Source organism: Ambystoma mexicanum, chromosome 4q (genome assembly GCF_040938575.1).
Source record: "Ambystoma mexicanum isolate Mex_15411 chromosome 4q, UKY_AmexF1_1, whole genome shotgun sequence".
Taxonomy (NCBI): domain Eukaryota; kingdom Metazoa; phylum Chordata; class Amphibia; order Caudata; family Ambystomatidae; genus Ambystoma; species Ambystoma mexicanum.
In genome coordinates this window covers 688561504-688582350 of record NC_090928.1, presented here as the reverse complement: position 1 = coordinate 688582350, position 20847 = coordinate 688561504, and the positions used below count along the sequence as shown (strand labels likewise).

Here is a 20847-nt window from a genome sequence, read left to right as displayed (position 1 = left end):
CTCGTAGGTAGCTGGAAGCAGCTGATAGCATGTCTTTGCATTCATACACATATTCACAGACAATAGACATAAAAGCTCCAATGCACACTGACAGAACACATATCCAAGCACCCTTGCCCAACCAGAAAACAGGGTACATTTCAGGCAAACATCAGTACACACAAACATACAGACAAAACACAGGCATTGCCACGAAGTGCCCAGGAAACCACACGCTGACTTATGACAAGCACAGAGGAAACAGAAATAAGCACGGACAAAACCAACAGTTTTGGATTCTGTGTAGCCCTGAAATAAGCATTTGCAGAGGACTGCACGTAGTAGTAGTAGTTATATGAGGACAGTACATTTTCTAAAGCACAAAACTTCCCGTTTGGTCAGGTTTTTTGAATTTCATTGCAAAGTTGGTCAGAAGGCGGCCTTAACTTCTCTCCAAATCAACACCTTATTGCTGCATTGAAGCAAAGCGTATGTGCTTCTATTAAAGGCATGAAGTTCCCAAGTTCCCAAGTTCAAAGCAAATCCCACAAGCCTCAAAAGGTATCTCGTGGTTCCCTTCCCCAAGAAGACAGCACAGTTCCAAAACAAGATCTCTGGGGTCCTTTTCCCAAAAAAACAACACAGTTCACAATGAGTCAATAGTTTCAAGTACTTGTTCGCTCACACCTTTCAGTAATCATCAAAAACCATTTACTTTGGTTCACCATTTCCTGCACCTTAATTCCTGGCCACAAGATGGTAATAGCTGGAAAAGGGTGCAAGTACCTGGGGTTATGATAGCAGTGCCTGGCAAATGCATATCTAATACCTAAAACACAAGCCAAAACTGTTGGCTTTGCCAATGCATCTTTTTAACGGGCTTTCACTGCAAAGACACTCACACGGTTTACAGCTCTATAAATTAAGTGGCTGAAGGCATGCTTTTGTTACACCAGTAACAGGTTTACAACTGCAATTAAACCATGAACTCTCAGAAGACAGTTGTACGGAACTTCTGGCGGCAACAGTAAGGACAGACAAGTGATCACAGTTCAAAGGTGTTGATTAAACTGTATGCAGGTGGAAAAAATGCCTAATCTAAACCTAAATCTAGGTTCTTATCGATATCAAGGCCTTTGGGGTTGTGGTTTTCCTGGTCCTGCGGGCCTGAAAGGTTTTTCAATAAAAACAACAAAACTAACACAAAGTTCTGTTCTACATAGTTCTCGGGTGATGGATTCACCCCTTGTCCCCCCCTCTTCTGGGCGCTGACCCTTCACAAATTGTGCTCGACACATCAAATAACAGTTCCTTCTCTTAATGGACTTTGGGTGATCACTTCACCCCTGGATCTCCCTCGTTCGGGTTCGGACCCCTCTCGTCAGTCAGTCCCCCTCCACCGGGTTCACTATGGCTTTTTCTTTCTTCGCAAGTCTTAATGTCTTTCTAAACTGTTCTAGTGGACATCCCTCGGCCGTGTTCACTCTTGTCAACACACTGCTTCTTGGGACTTTAGACTTTGCCCCTTCTCGTCTGCATCCCTCTTCAGGGTTCACTCTTGCCAATTTCACCTTCATGTTCACTTTCACTGTTCACAGGATTTTCTTCCCTTGTTTTCTCATGTGGCAAGATTCACTTCCCTTGCTTTCTTTATATTTCGTAGATCAAAGGTTTTAGACTGTAAAGGGATTTTGCTTGACCTCTTGTATGACCACTTTGACCTATCTCAGCGTGTCTCCTGCATCCTTCTGGTTTTTGTAGTTTTACTCAGATGGGGATTGACCAGAGTCTTTCGAGTTAGCACCCAAGTGGTGCCAGTTTCATCTACAGCTTGTCTCCCCTCAACACTTTTACAGTTCTTTGAACTTGGTTCATCTTGCCACTTTGGTTTTTCATTCACCACAGCCCGTTTCTTATCAGCTCTCCCCTCGACTCACCGGCTGTGATGAACAGCTAGGCTTTCCTTGTAACTGGAGTCAAGGCCGGTACCACGGTAGCAGGAGTTTCCCTCGCTCCCGCTCATCAGCATCAACACGCTCTGTGTACCATTGACAACTGCTGCAGCACACTTGGGCCATTATCCTCAGCCTTAAGATTCTTTCAGCGGAGGGTTAGCAGGATTTTGTCGAAGAGGGCAAGGTCGTGTCCCTCCTCGTCAGCCTCTCGATGTTTGATGCCTTTCTCCTCCTCTTGAACTGCCGGGTCTGGATGGCTGTCTCTTTGTGCGGTCTGCCTTGCTCGTCCTGTGATCTCTTGCTCCACCTTTTATCCCTGTGGTGAAAAGGAAGGGCCATCAGGCGTGTGTGATTTAAGTCAATTGCCTGGCTTTGCCTGACCCGGGTGTCAGGACATGTGTAGGTAAACAGTTTTATTACCAGTCCGTTGTCGGTTTTGGTTCGTGTAAAAAAAAAATGGGAGGAGGTAGAGTGGTCGAGTATCTTGTGGGACAGACAGGGGAAGAGGTGTTATATGAAACTATAGTGTTTGGACCAGAGAGTTTGATAAACTTAGTAGGGTGAAACTGATAGGATTTGTGAGACAGACGGGAGTGACCATGTTTCCTATCTTGAAATAAACAAGGAGGATTGTGGGAATGTTAGTGTTTTATCCTAGTAGACTGGGTGTTCAGAAAAGAATAACCCGAAGGATGTGGAGTAGAATGATTGGAAATATTTGAGTAGAAGACAGGATAGCAGGGATTGTGGGAGTTGTGGTTTTTCATGGATTTACCAGATATGAATGGGTTGTTGATTTTACCTTTGGGTAAGGAAGATTCACTGGGTGGAAGGGATGATGAAAGGGAATAGCTTATAAAAGCTTCAGGGACTTCGTTCCCATCACCATTCTCCCCGTGAGAGTACCGCGTCTCACCGGAGGTATCTCCACGAGCATAACCACAGTCTCCCCCACCCAGGTGATCCTCCCCCACTAGTCCACCCCCAGGAACTAGATCCAACAGCAATGGCTGTGTCCGGGCCACCTGAATAAAGGATTCCTGGGCTCTACAGGGGAGAACACCCTCTGGTTTCTCACACAGTTTAGAAAAACCACCGACAGGCTACGTTTTGATGTTACTACTTGAAAAGCTAGCTCAAAGAGATCATAAGAGGATGTGTTTTGGGCGGGTGGGAGGCATAAGTATGTGGGAATGGCCATAGGCATTAGCAAGGCCATAGGCGGACAAATGGGTGGTTAAATGACAAAACAACACCCTCAAGCTGTGTATCCCTCCTCAGATCCCATCTCCCTCCAAGCTGTACACCAATGCAATAGCTTCGGCTTACAGGTGGCAACTGTCATTCCTTCCCATCTGATTATGGGCATGGCAGAATTAATGCATGAGGTATTCCACCAGGATGCAGACTGTGGTAATTACCACCATATTATGGTGGAAGCAAAAACGTTTTTCATGCCTTTAATAGAAGCACATACGCTTTGCTTCAATGCAGCAATAAGGTGTTGATTTGGAGAGAAGTTAAGTCCGCCTTCTGACCAACTTTGCAATGAAATTCAAAAAACCTGACCAAACGGGAAGTTTTGTGCTTTAGAAAATGTACTGTCCTCATATAACTACTACTGTAATATGCCCACATAACCCTCTCAAATAATGATATAAAGATTAAAAAAACATTTGAAGCTGGATTATTCCTTTTTCAAAGTGCTGTAGTAGGGTTTAACATCTAATTTAATGGTACTCAATTTATTGACCGTTGAAGCATAAAGGGCTAAGTCAGCCCTTTTGGGAGTTAAAACTTTGGTTGCACATGCATTTGTATGGATGCCTTTATGCAAGTAGTGGCAAGATATTCATGAGAACGACCACCGCATGTTGGTAACTGCCATCGCTTTCACAAGTATTTTGCTATGTGGCTTAACAATGCCATTATTTACTCTGGTAAGCCTACCATATTGCAGCTATTAGCATCATAAATACATGTAATCATAATTACCTGCCATACAAGGCCATCTGTTACGTCCCAGCACCGTTGGTCCTGGTTTGGGCATTGGAACCACTGCATTGTCCCTTCAAGATGGTGCTTTCTCGCGTCCATCATTGCCCCTACAAAAATGGTGCCAGTATTCGGTGTGCATGCCATCACGCCACTAACCTAGAACTGCTACTCCCACTGCAGTCTCCCGCAGCTAAATGGAAAGCCTTGCATCGCAACTGCCCTATTTTCTCGTGTTGCCACGATGCTCCGTTTTCATCCTTCCTTACCCTTTGTCCCCTCTACCTTCAACCTACTGCCTGGTGTTCCCATCTCTCCCGTGCTGCTGCTTTTCCCCCCATTGTCTTTCCTGTCTTTGAACCTGCCACTTTGTGTTCCTGTTAGCCTCAACCTCTTACTTTTTCATCATACCTCAGATGACTTACTCCTGCATCATAACTCGGGTTACTTGGAACATAATCAGCTGCTACTGCTTTTCCAAAACTCCATTAGTTGCTTTTCTGCACCAAGGGATTTTTCTCTCGAGTTTTCCCTCGCATTGGGCTTGCCCTCCAAGGTTGCCATCTTGCTCCTCTGTTATCCCAGGGAGTAGGGTGGCTGCCCGAAAGGACGGTCCTTACCTCTACCCCGAAAGAGCCAATAAAAGATAAGGTAAGGGTAAGCCCGACAGTTTGCGACACCCAGATACTGAAGAACTGGCTCAGTTACAGGACTTAATTGCAGCAGTACCGAATCTCATTACAGAGATGCAAACATTGGCCCTCATTACAAGTCAGGCGGTGGACCATGGTGCTATTAGCACCATGGTCCATGCCGGATTCCGCCATGGTGGATGGCGCAATTACCGCCCCATTCCAAGGTGAGTGGGGCGGTAATTCCCCATTCACCATTTGCCCTTCCCCATTCCCATTTTCGCCCCATAGGGCATAATGGGGATGGGGAAGGCGCTAATTACGGCACCGTAAATTACGGTGCCGTAATTAGCACCAAGGTCGCTTAGCGCCTTGGACTTTAACGCCTGCAAAAAGCTGGCGTTAAAGTGTGAATCAGGCGTTAAGGGTTAACGGCGCCAACGGCGCCGTTAACCCTTAACGCCTGACTTGTAATGAGGGCCATTGTCTTTTCTTTCATACAGACGCCTTCCAGACACACAACTCAAAGGTTGGTTTTCTAATAACCAAAATGGGTGCTAGCGGTCTGGTTTGGGCAAAACCCCTCGTTATCGAAGATGATCCAGTTTTGAGTACTTGTCCTGGATTTCTGAATGCCCTAGAGGCCTATTTTGACAGACCGGATTTGACCTATCCCACACAAGAGTCCTTTCTGAATTTTCAACAGGGTTCAATGGACCTGTTAACCAATATAACACATTTAAAGCGAATGGTTCATGAAACAGCCTGGTCCAAGAAGACCCGTTACACCCTGTATCGCAGAGGACTATCGGAAGACTTAAAAGATGAGGCTTGTGTTTAAGGATTGTTTAAGAACCAAATTACAAATTAAATAAAAATAAAAAAAAGATGAACTAGCAAGGGTTCCCAGGCCTACTTCTTTCAAACAACTAATTAAACTGGTGTTGCCAATGGATTTCAGAATTCAGATAAGAATAGAAAGAAGACAGCACTGAATGAAACAACCTCGCCTACCACCCGTTTTGTCTACAGAAACCTCTTTCGCTATTGCCCCCAACATCTCTGAGCCTATGCAAGTCGGGGCATCACATGGATCCCTATCTGAAGAAGAACTGACCAGAAGAAGTACCAAGGGGTTGCGTTTATATTGTGCATCTTCTTCACACCTACTACGGAACTGTCCTTTGGCCCCCCCACGTAGACAGGGAAACACCAGCTCCCGAACCTAGGAGTGACGACGATTCGGGAGCGCAAACCTTCGAGTCCCACTGATTCTATGCCCATCGATTACGCACAAGCTGAAAACAACCAGCTCCTGGTTTTGCGTGTTTTGCTCTGGTTGTCACAGGTTTCCCCCCTTCTCACCTGTTTGTGTTCTTTCTTCGATGGAGTCTTCCTTCGCACGGTACGGGTCTTATATAAGCCCACGCGAATTTCCTCGGCTTCCAGCGTGCGTTCCACGATCCAAGTCCTGGATCGTTCAGAATGTCTGGGAATTCCTGGAAACAGTGAAGCTTACACTCGGCAGAGTGTACGCGGAGATCCGGGATGAAAAGGAGGGCAAGGGAAAGGAGGTAGGTGGAAGATTCAATGGAGCCAGGAACCAGGAACAAGAATTTAACGAGAGCGAACTTCGGAAGCACACGTCAACTACACTAAACAGTAGCATTGAGACGCGCAGAGCCGCAGGGGCGTGGCCGCTTTATAGAACGTGATGCGTGCGACACGGAAACTGGTGCGCAGCGTTTCGCAGTCGATGGCCATGTTGGATGTACTGCTGAGTGTAAGCCTCTATGGGTCAGGGACCAGGAAGTCCAGAAGGGACGAGTCCGTTGGTTCATGACACTGGTTTAACAATACGTTTGCTTTGGAAGTTCACACTCTAGTTGATTCCGGTGCAGCTGGGATATTCATGGATCATATCTGGGCCAAGGAGATTAGGATCCCCTGTATGAAGAAATCTGTGGCATTAGCTGTGGAAGGAGTAGACGAACGCCCTTGGATGATGGCCACATCACTCTCAACACAGTAGATGCCGATCGCTCAGCATCAGGAACCTTAACATTTGCCATTATCAGAGCCACTCATTTTCCTCTTATCATGGCTATCCCGTGGTTGTCAAGACACAATCTCTACATAAATTGGACGGCACATACACTTTTCCTTGGTTCTGAATTTTGCTGTTCCTTTTGTCAACCTTCTCCACCTCCGCGTCTGGAACAACAATCATTGCATTGATGTGTACCATTCCTCAGAATAACAAATACTACAGATGTCTTTCGGAAAGAAGAAACCAAGTCTTTAACTCCACACAGGCCTGATGACAGTTCTATTGAACTATTGCCGGACACCACAGTACCTTTCAGCCATATGTTTATCGTGTCTCAAACTGAAAAAGCCACTCGCAAGTTCTATCTCGCAGAAAATCCTGGAAACTGTCGGATTCACCAGTCTACATCATCTGCAGGAGCCGCCCTATTTTATGTATCAAATTAGGACACATCTGAATTAAAACCATGTATTGACTACAGGAGTTTGAACCGAATAACTCTCAAGGATGAATATCCGTAACCCCCGATTCCAGACATTTTGGAAGTCATCCAAGTTGCTAGGACATTTACAAAATTGGATCTCAGAGGCAACTATCATCTCATATGGATAAAAAAAGGAGATGAGTGGAAGACTGCCTTTAGAACGCACTTCGGCCATTACGAGTACCACGTAATGCCTTTTGCCATTGCTAACGGCCCAGTGATCTTCCAAAGGTTCATTGATCATCTGTTTTCTGACTGTTTTATGCGCTCGGTAATAGCCTATTTGGACGATATCCTGGTGTTTTCCACCTCACCTCAAGAACACACAACGCATGTAGTCGAAGTCTTGCAACGGTTACAGAAGAAACATCTAAAGGCCAAGCCAGAGAAATGTCTCTTTGATGTAACCTCAGTCCCCTATTGGAGATAGATTCTTTCCGACCAAGGTGTTGCAATGGACCCCCAGTAGGTTACTGCAATTTTCAAGTGGAGAGCACCATACTCAGTGAATGAAGTTCAACGTTTCTTAGGTTTGGTGAACTTGTATCGCAAGTTCATGTCCAGATTCTCTAGATGTGCTCTCCCTTTGACAAATATGTTAAAAAAGGAACACAAATTAGAGTGGATTGATGACATACAAAAAGCCTCTGAGTCCATAGAAGAGGCTTTCACCTCAGCACTAGTCCTGCCTCAACCTGATACCACCACACTGTTCATCCTTGAGACAGATGCGTCTGACAAAGCGGTGGGAGCCGTTCTGAAACAAGTAGAAGCTGACCAAGTAGAACATTCTGTCTCGTTCTTTTCTAAAATGTAGCCATTTCCGAAAGGAATTATACTGTGCTAGAAAAAGAACTCCTAGCCATCAAGCTAGCATGTACTGAATGGCGTCATCTATTGTTGGGGGCTGAACAAGCAACAGAGATTAGAATGGACCATGCAATCTGCAATTATTACAATATTTTGAGTGCAAGAACAGCAGACAAGTCAGGTGGGCTAACTTCTTTTCTCAATACAATTTGTTCATGATCTACATCCCCAGGTCAAAGAACTTGCTTGCCGACATGCTCTCTAGATGGGGTCTTGAGTCATTTGACAACCCAACACCTCGTGAAAAATTACGACCACACACGTTTTTTGTAATGCTTATAGAGCCATTCATACATAGAGTAAAGATCTCGCTGCAAACAACTCCCCCTAGTTCTGCATTTTTACGGAAATGGAACCTTACACACTGGGATGGTCTATACTTTCAAGGCAGTTGTCTCGATATACTGTGATAAACTTGAGGGCGTCCTCACATCTACTCCTCTGCACAGTTGGCCAGGGAAAGGCCATCGCTTTTGGATCCTGACCCTGGGGGTGGACAAGTGAGGGAGATTCACCTGGGTGGAGGGTCCCTGAGGATTGGGAATGAGACATACTCAGGTGAGATGCAGTTTCCCCCATCCCTTCCAAGAAGAACCCTCTATTCCAAGGGCGTTAATGGGATATTGTCATACCTGTCCCATTAACCAAGAAAAGAGTATGAAACATCATCGACCCAAACGTACCAGAAAGAGAGGGAAAATGGTTAGACACAAGATGGACGAGACAGGGTATCCCCTTTCCCTACTGACAACCACCCTAACCCTCCCCAACCTTTATGGTCTATTATAAGCCAGTTCCCCTCAACTCTCCCTATATAACAGTTGACAGTACTAAGACGAAGAAGATGCAACTAAGAGAAATGAAGATTGCCCCTTCACACCACTTTGGTACTGGGATGAATAAGATGCCTGCAAGGAACTGGGAGGGTCAGGCATGTCCTTGTTAATGTGATCAGGCAGAACTAATCAGAGTTCCACTCCTACAGCCTGTTAAGGGGCTGTAGGTGCATAAAGGGAGACCGGCCCAGCAGGGAAGAGAGCACCAGGGAGGCCCATGTGTAGAGCAACAGGGAGCATGACTGGTGAAGCAGCAGGAGACCCATGAGAGGAGGCAGCTGTGGGGGTCCAGGGGAGGAGACAAAGATGCAGGCAGAAGTCCCAGAGGACTTGTGGGCCCCGGTGTAAGTGGGCCTTGTATTTCCCACAAGCCTGGGAGCCTCTGAACAGCAGCGTGTGCAGCACGAGCTGCCAAGGAGCCCGGAATGCAGAGAACGCTCTCTGCGTCCAAAATCCAGCAGGAGAAGTGCCAGTGTGAAGCAGAAAGCACACAGCAAGCGAGCAGAGCTTGCTACAGTGGCAGGTCTCGACTTCGGGAAGTGAAAGGAAGCTGTGGGAACTACCGGGTGAAAGTAGGAAAGGCCGGCGTGTGTCGGAGAGGAGTGCCAGCACCGGGGAGCTCCAAAAGGACCACAAGTGACACCCGGCTCGGCTCTTAGAGAAACGTTAGGCGCTTCTGAGCCAAGCCAGTCTTTGCCGGTCCCGCCGGCTCTTACTTAAGCCTCTGGTGCATTATTACGCCCAAAGGCTTGTTTGCCATCTCCAAGGTAACACACTGAGCGCAGTGCATTCTTTTGATCTCACCACTATTATCTTGGTTTGATTTGCCTAAGAGTAGAAACTAGAAGCTAATATTGTATCATCATTTCTTCTACCTATTTGTCACTGTTGCGCACATACACGCTGTGAACTTTTAAAGCAGCTGTGTTCTGTACATGTGCGCGCTAGCATTTACCATTTAGCAAAGTATTTGTAGTGCAACATATTTCATCTTACTTGCATTGTGCGTCTGTTATTGTAAAGCAACAGTACTATTCTGCTATTGCCGCAGTGGATCCAGGCAACTCTAGCAGTGCAAACACCCCCCCAGGGACAACAGTTCCCAGGACACACCGCTCGGCACTTAGAGAAACGTCAGGTGCTTCAGCGCTGGCGCTTCGGAGCCAAGCCATTGGAGGTGAACCACGGAATTCCTCCCCCCTCGCGGGTAGTGGATTGCTCCCTTGGAGGTAAGAATAGGTCACACAAACTGCAGGAAGGTGTTACACGACCATAAATGCCAGCCGCACATGACTACGGTGCAACAATTTGTACAGAACGCTATGGATGCAAAGAGATTACTCGCACAGGATTCTCTGCGCACCCCAACACACACTGAAAAACAGGTCCCGGTCAATATCATTAAAATACACCAAAAATCTCATAGAAAACACAAGAAAAGAAAGAAGATTATTCCTCCACCTGGGGAAAGCACAACCACCAAACGAAAAAACACTAAAGAGCTAAATGTATGTTTACTAAATACTAGATCTATGAATAAGCACGCCCAATGCATCCACAACCTCATCATAGAGGACGATTTAGACATGTTATGTCTAACCGAAATAGGGCTCCAGGACCCCAGAGGCCCGACAATTGACAAGGCAGTACCGGAGGGCTACACTATCTTCCACAAAAACAGGGAGACCGGGATTGGGGGGGAGATGTGGCGGTCACAGTCAGGGATTCAATTTACATTTTTCCTTCCACAACAACCTGCCAGGGACGTGAAGTACTTCATCTTAAACACACCCCAACAAACAGTTGCATTAATGTGATAGTGGTCTATAGACACCCATCACCAACCGTGGACTTCAACGAAGACATCATGCAGCAGTTTAACAACCTTAAAGGCACCAATACTGCGACCTTGGTGTTGCTAGACCTTAATAGATGGAGTGGAAACCCCAAGGATAAAGAGGCAATTAACTTCGAAAAAGCATTGAATAATAATGATTTCAGGGTAGTCAACACAGAACGAACCACATCAAACGGGAATCAATTGGACTGGGTGATTACATGTAACCTCAAGACCCAGATGGAAGAGACCACTCTGTGTATATACACGGATCACTTTACTCATTAATGATTTCCAACTGAAAAGCAGCAATGAGCATAAAGAAATACAAAACAGAAACTTTAAGAAAATAACCTCAGCACAATTACAACAGTGCCTCAACATGGACAGTGCAGAGGGCAGCACATGTGATGAAATCATACAAAAATATAACTCACACGTACAAGAAATAGTAGATTGGCTCGCACCCATCAGGACCAAGCTTGTTAGGGCGAATAAAAGCCATCAAAAGTGATTTAACCCCGAGCTAGTTGAGCTGAAAAGAGAAAAGAGGAGAAGAGAGGGCATATGGTTGAAAAAATCCTCACAGTCCAACAAGGACAATTGGAAGGGCACAGAGAAGTTCTATAAAAAAAAGTATCACTGAAGCGAAAAAAAACCTTCTTTAATGACCAGATTATATCGTCCTCCAATTCGACAAGTAAGCTGTTCGAAATTCTTAAATCTATGGAGAAACCCAATGCCCTAACTCCACCCTTCTCACCATCACAGGAAGACTGAAAAGGTACAGGAGGCTTTCGCAAATAAAATAAAGAAAGCAAGGGAGATAATAACAACGCAAGCCACATCACAACCTCAGCTAGGCATGCCGACCCCGGTTAAGTCACAGAACAATCAGGAAAGTTTTGAATTTCACCTATTACCACAGAGGACATGGTAAGGTAAGGCTTGATCTTAGACAACAAAGATCTTCGCGTCTCTGCTTACCAGGATGGTGAATGCCTCTTTCAGAGATGGAATGATAACAGAATGTATCAAGACAGTCACCATTACACCTCTGGTGAAAAAAACAGGCAGGGACCAGAAGGTCCCGGGTAACCTGCGTCCTATAACCAACTGTAACTTCTTACTTAAAGTTATGGACAAGGTGGCCACAGCACAGCTTCAAACCATTGTTGAGGCAAAGGATATCCTGCACATACGACAATCAAGTTTCAGAGCAGCCCATAGCACTGAGAATGCTATGTTGGACTTACAAACCCACATGCTGAGCATCATGGATAAAGGCAAAATGGGTCTACTAGTGCTATTAGATCTAAGCGCAGCATTTGACCTACTAGAACAGCTCCAATGGGCTCTGGAAAATGTGGCCAACTGCTGCACAGAAGCCACCAGATGGGTAGTCTCATTTTTATCAGACAGGAGATCTAAAATCCACTGGGGGAAAGAATTCTCAAGCGAAACGCCCATCAATTGTGGCATTCCGCAGGGGGCTAGTCTATCTCCACTCTTATTCAACCTCTATCTGAGGTATCTCTGCATAGTGCTTGATAACATCGGAGATTATTTTAAGAACTATGCAGATGACACCTAGTTGGTGGTGGAGTTGAGTGGTTGTTGTACCAGAGATAGTATCAGGGTCGGTCCATATACAACAACATTAAAGCCTGGATGGAAAGGAACTGGATGTGTTTAAGTGGAAGCAAAACGGAGATGATGATTTATGGCTCTCTACAAGCTCGAGCTGAGTTAAGCCCGCAGGACAAGTTGTTTACCATCAAAGACTCCCCTATCCCTGTGAGTGGGAAAGTGAAAACTCTGGGGCTAGTCTTAGAAGTCTCCATGGGGCTGAAGCGCAGGTTATGTACCTAAATAAAATCTGCCAGTACTACATAAGTCTCCTTAAATTCATCCGACCCGACCTGAGTGAGGAAAATTGTGCAACCATTGCCAGGGCCACAATATTATCCTGGCTAGACTATGGCAACGCACATCTGCTAGGCGCAAGCAAGGGTTGCTTAACCAAGTGCCAGATCATTCAAAACAACGCTGTCAGAATAGTAAAAGAAAAACAAGGAGTGAACACATTACTGCTGACAGAATGGCTCTCCACTGGCTAACTGTTGAGGATAGGATACACTTTAAGAACATGAAAGTAGTGCATGTATGCCTTTTCGGGCAAGCCCCGGCCTACCTTAAAGAATGGATCACACAGCAAGTACCTAGGCGATCACTAAGATCAGAGACACAGGGACAGATCACATGCCCGCTCTACAAACAGTCTAATGGCCTGGGTCGGGCTTTCCCTGTGAAAGCAGCCCAAAAATGGAATAGCCTACCAATACAGTTAAGACACAAATCGAACTACACAACATTCAGAAAAACCCTGAAAACACACTTATTTAAGTGAAGGCTCTGACACAGCTAGCACGTCCTGTCTCTTAGGCAGACTCTTTGGTCCCGTTTTATATGTATGTCTTTTGTCATTGTGTGTGCGCCCCGATGCCTGTGGGCTTTTGGCACAATATTAACCAATAAATAAATAAAAATACATAAATAAAGTGAGTGATGGTCCATGCGGATGAATGAAAAAGCGTATATTGAATACCAATCTAAAGGCAAAGTTAACTTTGGAAATTCCATGTATATTGAAAACCGAACCAAAGGAAAACTAACATTTAAAAGCCCATCCATATTAAACACTGAACTGAATAGCACACTTAACATTGAGATAACCCCAAGCACCTGGAAGATTGCATTAAAGCGCTATATTACCTTAAAATGAACAGCATACATTGAATACTGAACTTAAACCACCTACAAGAGCATTTGAACTATGAATTAAAAGTGGACTCTAAAGAACACAGTGAAGGCAGAAGAAAGCCCAACAGTGTACTTTTAATAGTAAATGCCATATGGCGAGGCTACAGGTTGGAAAGGGGTGTGTGAAGCATGGGGGCAGGCCCATGAGGCGACCAAGAAGACGCCAGAGGAACACAAGGAATACCCCTAGGCCACCAGCTTATCAAAGCTAAAAAGGCAACCATGACTTGGTGCTCAGGAACCAGCACCAGGTATCTTATGGGTGTGTGTTAAGGAGTCCCGGGGTTCTGGTTGTGTGACCTGTGATGGGTGGACCATGTGGTCCGACAACTGTGCCTAGTCTAGAGAACCCTGTATGGTGAAAGCTAAGAACACTGTGTGACAAGCCCACCACAAGCAGTGCAAAGGAGCTGGCAAGGCTGGCCAGAAAAGGGTCAGGTTGACCTGGTGGTTTTTGTTAAAGACCTTCGAAGAGACTAAGACAAGTGTCCTCAAAGGGATTAAAAGTCTTGATGAAGGGAACTTTGAGACCTATAGAACTGCACTTTTTGTCTTGTGACTGGAGTCTCAGAACCCCTTTGCTTTGGATTGTGCTACACCTGTTGTCTTGGGACACGAGTCTCAGCACTCCTTTGGTTTTGCTACTTGAAACTTGGGGAAGGGAACCCCAATGATTGCTAATGATTGATGCTGATCTCTCTCATCTTGAACTGGAGAAAGGTAAAACTTTGAGTCTTTCTCATGGAACTTCCTTATGCTTGGGGACGGGGAGCTGAATGGAAGCTGTGAGCTAGAAGAAGCTCAGAACTTTGAGTTAAACACGGTTTCTTTTGACTTTGACATCCCTACATATTGGTTCATTGTAGTTGTGAGGGCAAGGATAGTATCTGGACAGAGGTAGACGTTTGAGTTAAACTCTGACTCAGACTTTACTTCATTTTATTTCGGTAGGGAAATCCCTCCTTAGAATAGGGCACATTAGGCCTTCAACCATCCTAACATTTAAGTTAATAAATATTCTTTTGTTTGAACTTGAAGTCTGTTGTCTGTGTCGTACTTAATGATGCCTTCACAAAAACTCAAGCAGCCCTACAAAGCAAACTAATCACACAATGCCATGACTCAGCGGTTGCAGGTCATCGTGGTATACGTGCTTCCACAGATTTACTGAGCCGTCAATTCTGGTGGCCTTATCTCAAACAAGGAGTAGCTCAGTATCTCTCAACTTGTGCCGTTTGTGTTCAGCATAAAATTCCCAGAACCAAACCTTCTGGATGTCTGCTACAACTTGAGTTGTCACAAAAACCCTAGCAGAAGATCTCTACTGACTTTATCATTGACATACCAATTTCTAGTGACTGCCCAGCAATCATGGTAATAATCGACTCGTTTTCCAATTCTCTGCCCACAATAAACTACCCTCAGGAGTACAAATAAGTCAGCTTTTGGAACCAGAACCCTGGGTGTGGACCAGTGCGGGAGGATCACCTGAGCAGGGGGTCAGTTGGAAGAATGCCCTTGGGAGAGACGCGGTATTCCCCCCTGTCTGATAAACCCTGACCCAACACTTCCTCCACCTTTATAAGGGTATGAGGTTATGAATCCTGTCCAGTTGCCCCCTCCCCAATTCCAACAGGTACTACCATTAAATGGAGGCAAATGGAGGCATAAGAGAAGAAATATATCCCTATCCGACATCCCCAAAGTCACTATGAGACATTATCATCTAAAACCCATTCACCTACAACCACACATCTGCCCCCATCGCCCCGCCAAACCCTTACAGAAGTTTCCCTCCATCATTAGGGAAAACAACAACTCCTATAACTTCCTCCCCATTGCCTTCTGTCAAAACCACTGGGATGAAGAAGAAGAGGAATAGCGCTATGAAGATTGCCCATAGAAACCAACGTACCATAGATATTTCGATTTTGGTTTTTTTAATTGTATTTGGTGCGAACATCTTTACAAAATTTCATTATCATAAGTCATAAATCATAAAACATGACTCAAAAATCATAAAAGCTTACAATTAAAATACACTTGTTTACATAGTAATTTAAAACCTTATAGTCAACAAAAAAAGTGCACAATACAATACATCTAACAAAAGCTAGTAAGAGGAAAAGGAATAAGTAAATATTTCATGTGTTTTCTTCTCACAACCCTCCAAGATTCCATATCAATTTTAAGTTTAAAACCTCTCGCTGAGTAAACCAGTAGTCATGTGAACGCTAATGATACATCATCTGACAGGAAAATACTAACAATACCATAATTGAGACAAATGCAGGCAAATTGCAGACTATTCAGTTTAAAGAAACATTATTGAGAATGCAAAAGCAAGGTCATATTTGTTGTTATAAAATGACGTTATTAAGAGCTGAGGAAACCTAGTCAGTAGTTCCAAACCAGATTTGAGGTAGAGTTAGTCTGGCCATGCAATAAGATTTGTTTCTAAGATATTTGAGAAGCGTACTAAAGCTAGAATTAAAGGAGTACTGTTACCCCACATACAGCTTGTCCAGAAGAATTCACGCGAGTGAGATGAATGACCATGTATATATTGGGCCAATATCGACTCTCTGCTATTGTCAAAGAAGGTACAATATAAAACTAGATGCTTTAAAGTTTCCTATGGCAATCTCCATCTTGTCCCATTAACAAGGACCGGCAGAGTCAGGCCTCCCTTTTCAACCACCCACACTTGACTCCAATTAACACTCCCTGTCAGTATAAAAGTTGGAGCACTGCGACACACATTTAGCGAGCTGGGGATGCAGTGTGGATCAGAGGAGCTGAAGAGCAGAGGAGAGTGCTTAAAGAACCCTGGAGAGTCTGGAAGGTAGCTGAGGGCCAAGATGTTGATCCTGTGTTGTTGAAGGGCTGCAGCAGGGCTGAGGAGCTGTGCCTTCCAAGAGCCAGAGAGGGCAGATCATATCCTGCTGACTCTGTCCACAGAGATTGTCGTTTCCCCATGGCATATGAAGGGAAGCCCAGGTACCCGAGGGGCAGGTGGGCAAACTCTGACCTCGACAAAGAAAGCTTGAGAGAAGTTGCTCACCAGAGCCACGCTAACTAGGTGAGTCTCATGGCAAGCGAGGAAATCCTGGTGAGCGTGTGTGGGGCTGGAGCGGGACCCTGAGCACTGAATTTGAGAAAGAAAGCAGGAAATTAAAAAAGGCCCATGAAAGGCAATATGGGACTTGAAGTTCTTTTAAATTAAGTGAAATTGAACTGTAAAATAAAGTAACAAGTGTGGTCCAGCGAAAACGAAAGTTTGCCCATTCGAAAGACTCTGTAAACTGTGTTTAGGCCCAAGCATGACAGAGGGAAGCCTAAAGGAATTGAACTGTGATAATCTTTTGTGAACCAAACAGGCTCGAGTCCGACAGAGGGAAGCCTACATAAGAATTGTGTTTGAAGAAGTTATATGAAAACTGTTTGATTCTGACAAAAGGGGAAAGACTTTGCAATCTCTGAGAGACCCGGACTTGGGTAAGGAAAACTCGACGGGTCGGGTGTGAAGAAGGGTACAGAAACTGTGGATAAAGTATTGAGGCAAAGCAAGGCTGAAGATAGCCTGAGAAGATTGTGCGAACAGTTGAATCTGGTCAAATGCTTAGAACTGTGTGAAAAGCATACGAGTACCATAAGGCATAGCTAACACTAAAAATTAAAGCTAGAGGAAGGGAACACAGCGAAAGTAAATTGAAACGGTTTGAGCCCGAGAGAGGGTAACCAAGAAAGAAGTTGAAAGTGAGGCTGGGGCCCCGTTGAGGGGGCCTATAGAGACTTTAAAAATCACTTTTCTTTGGAACTTTTGCGTTTGTGCTGTAAAACGCAGGGGATTGACTTGGACTTTGCGGGGAAAGGGAGACCTGAGAAGTCAAAACTTTGAACTTTGAGACGGAGTATGTGAATTCCAAGCAGGCTCTGGAGGGTCGAGCCAGCTACCCCAGCTGTACTTGCGTAGCAGTGTGTGCCCATACGTCAAGTGCTCCACCCCACCCATGTACTATACAACGTGGGCAAGAATCTTGATATGCTATTCTGACACCCTTTTGTTTCCCACTGATTTTCCGTTGGCATTACATTTCCCTATGTCACTTGTATGTTATTAGAGTGAGGGTAGGCAACAGGTTTTTCTAGTTTAATTGTTATTGTTTTAAACTTACGACAGACTAGGACTGTTTCTTTTTATTTAGATGGTAGAGTGTGCTCCCATCTTTCGTGTTAGGGCAAGACAGGAGTTCTTCCAACCCCCTTTTGAAGTAAATAAAGCTGGTGATTTGTATCTTTTTTGTCTTCGTCCTCCTTGTGATACCATGCTTTCCTCACAGAAAGGATATGCTCCTTGCGACAGGACATGGGAAGATGCTACTGATGTCCATGATTCTCTTTTGTGTGTTGCTTTCATTTGCGGAATCCCAGCAAACCTGGCCCCTCTGGGCTTGGGAGGGGGCATTTTGTTACATCCTAGCACCACTGGTCCTTGTTTGTGCATCAGAAGTGCCACAGTGTCCCTTCAAGATGGCGCTTTCTCACGTCCATCATTGCTCCTACCAAAATGGCGGCCGCGTTCGGTGTGCACGTCATGCCTTGAACCAGGAACAGCTCCTCTCACTGCAGTCTCCATAAAAACACCGGCTAGATGGTAAGCCTTGTGTCGCAACTGCCCTAATTTCCTGTGTTGCCACAACACTCCATTTCTATCCTTGATTAACCGTTGTCCCCTCTGCCTTCAACCTACTGCCTGGTGTTCCCTTCTCTCCTGTGCTGCTGATTTTCCCTCAGGTGTCCTTCCTGCCTTTGAACCTGCCACTCTGTGTTCTTGTTATCCTCAACCTCTTACTTCTGCATTATACCTCGATTACTTGGAACAACACCAGCTGCTACTGCTTTTCCAAAACTCCATCAGCAGTTTTTATGCACCGAGGGGTTTTTCTCTCTTCAGTTTTCCCTCTCATTGGGCTTCCCCTCCGAGGTTGCCATCTTGCTCCTCTGTTATCCCAGGGAGCAGGGTGGCTGCCCGGGATGGACAGACCTTACCGCTAACCTGAAAGACCCACCAAAAGATATAAGGTTAGGCCTAAACCTGACATTCCTGACACCATCAGCTGTGCAGCTAATCCCCTTTCATGGCAGATATTGGCATTATCAACTCAGGTATACCTATGTATTCAGACCAGTTGCCAGTCATGCTGATATTCCTCACACATATGCCATGCACTGATGTAAAACATGCAACGGTACCCCCCAACAAGAGCAGGTATGTTAATCATAATATTATGAGGTATTGCCCCTCCACCTGCGATGTATTGCTATCGCGTGCCTAACTAGTCACATCATATATCAGGCAGCGCCATTAAATGCCCTAGTGGTATTCTCTAGTACTAGGGTTTGCCATCATACTCTTACCCCCGCTCCCCCCACCCACCAGGCACTTAGCCTTCTTCCCCTATCGGCCGCAGCCAGCTTTCATCTCACATCTATAAGGTTAGCCATCTTGTAACCAGTCTCATCTAGATAGAATTGTCAAGTTTAGCAGGCATCACATCTAGATAAAATTGTGAGGTTTGGCATGCGTCATACCTAGATAAAATTGTGACGTTTAACAGGTGTCACAACTAGATAGAATTGTGAAGTTTAGCAGGTACCATATCTAAATAGATTTGTGAATTTTAGCATGTGTCACATCTAGATAGAATTGTGAGGTTTACCATGTGTCGCATCTTGATAGAATTGTGAAGTTTAGCATGTACCACAACTGGATAGAATTGTGAAGTTCTCACTGTTTACCATTTTGTGAAACCTAGGCCTTTTCTCCCACTATCTACGAATTCTGAAATCTAGGTGTTTCTCATGGTCTACCACTTTGGGAAACCCAGGCCTTTTCTCATTTTCTACCATTTTGAGAACCAGAAGGAAAACGACAAGGAAGCATAGATCCAGCGGGAAACAAGAATCCCAGGGAGGAACCCATGACCCCTACTTAATCTTCCCTAAAAAGAGGCAGCGGGGGGGGAGGGGGGGGGTGCCCCAACCCCCATGTCCACATACTGCTAGGCTACAAAGGAAACTTAGGAAAGAAACGGATACCACATGGGAGGAACCAGAATCCTCTAACATAAACTTTGCTAACCCAGGGCAGGGGAAACATGCCTGCATTAGCCAAGTACACATACCACTAGAGTAATACAGAGGAAACTGCCACTCCTCAACATCCCTACCAACTGGGCAGCCAAACAACAATTCCAATTACACAGGATAATCATAGATGTTAAGCACAGAAACGCAAAGACAAAGAGGTAAGGAAAACCTGCTAACCCAACTTTCCGCATACACTTCTCATACAGAAACTCACACTGCACAGCAATGCACATGTACTTCACCACATTCCAATAACAGACTAACAACAGATAGCCCTGAACAACAGCACATGGGATTTTGCACCGCTAAAAACCGCACTTAAGCTCAGCGAACGGGCAAAACCCGAACTGAAGCTTCCAACAGGACATCCCAACTCTCACTTTCCTATTCCCACTATGCCCTACTAACACTCACCGCCCCTCTTTCTCACACCCTCCTTTTCAGATCCACCAGAGCACCAGGGGACCACTCTGGTGGTGACGGTGTGTGGTACAAATACCTTTAACATTAACATCAGACAGGAAACCAGACAGGTAGTGTCATCACAAGCCAAAGTAGACACATTTATTTATTTGCATTTTGAAAGCGCTCACACAGCCCGTGGGCATCGAGGCGCTGTTACAGAAATTGTTTGTTTTTTAGTTGCGTAATGGTTTCTTTTTTTTGTCTTAGTTGCGTATTTATAACACGCTTAAATACCCAGAGGTTTCTAAGTGCGACCCGGGGGTCGAACCTGTGTTGCTTCGTGTCGTCTTGCTTCCAAGGCAAACTCGTTGCCGCTGAGCTATCCTCCCGGGATGCATCATATGCACATTTTTCCTGTTATTTTACCAGGCACTCCAAGGTAATGGAAGGTTCTTAGAGATACCCTTCCCCAGCCCAGAAACTAAATTAAATTCAGAGCTTTCATCATGCTTGAAGGCAAACATTGTTGCTACAAACACTAACTTTCATATCAGGATGCTGAGGAAGAACGTCCTTTTTCTTCTTCATTCCAATACCAAGATTGGCGTCACCAGAGCCTTTACTCCTGCAGACACTGTGGAGGGTCTATAAAAAAGCAACATGGATCTGCTAACATCTAAGGAAATCAGACCATATCAACCCTGTACTAATTATCCAGCATGTACTCCATGTGGAAGAAGTGAATCAAATGTATAACGTGGTAAGGCACATGCTCATGTTTTGTGTGGGTTTATTTGGAATTGTTTTTCTTTTATGGTCCCTTTCAAA

The 20847-nt window shown here is 45.1% G+C and overlaps 1 protein-coding gene across 1 annotated transcript in view; it reads right to left on the bottom strand.

Moving 5' to 3' along the window:
* Nucleotides 1-20847, bottom strand: part of MCM8 (minichromosome maintenance 8 homologous recombination repair factor) — a 1532371-nt gene that overhangs the window by 268771 nt on the left and 1242753 nt on the right. The window lies entirely within an intron of this gene.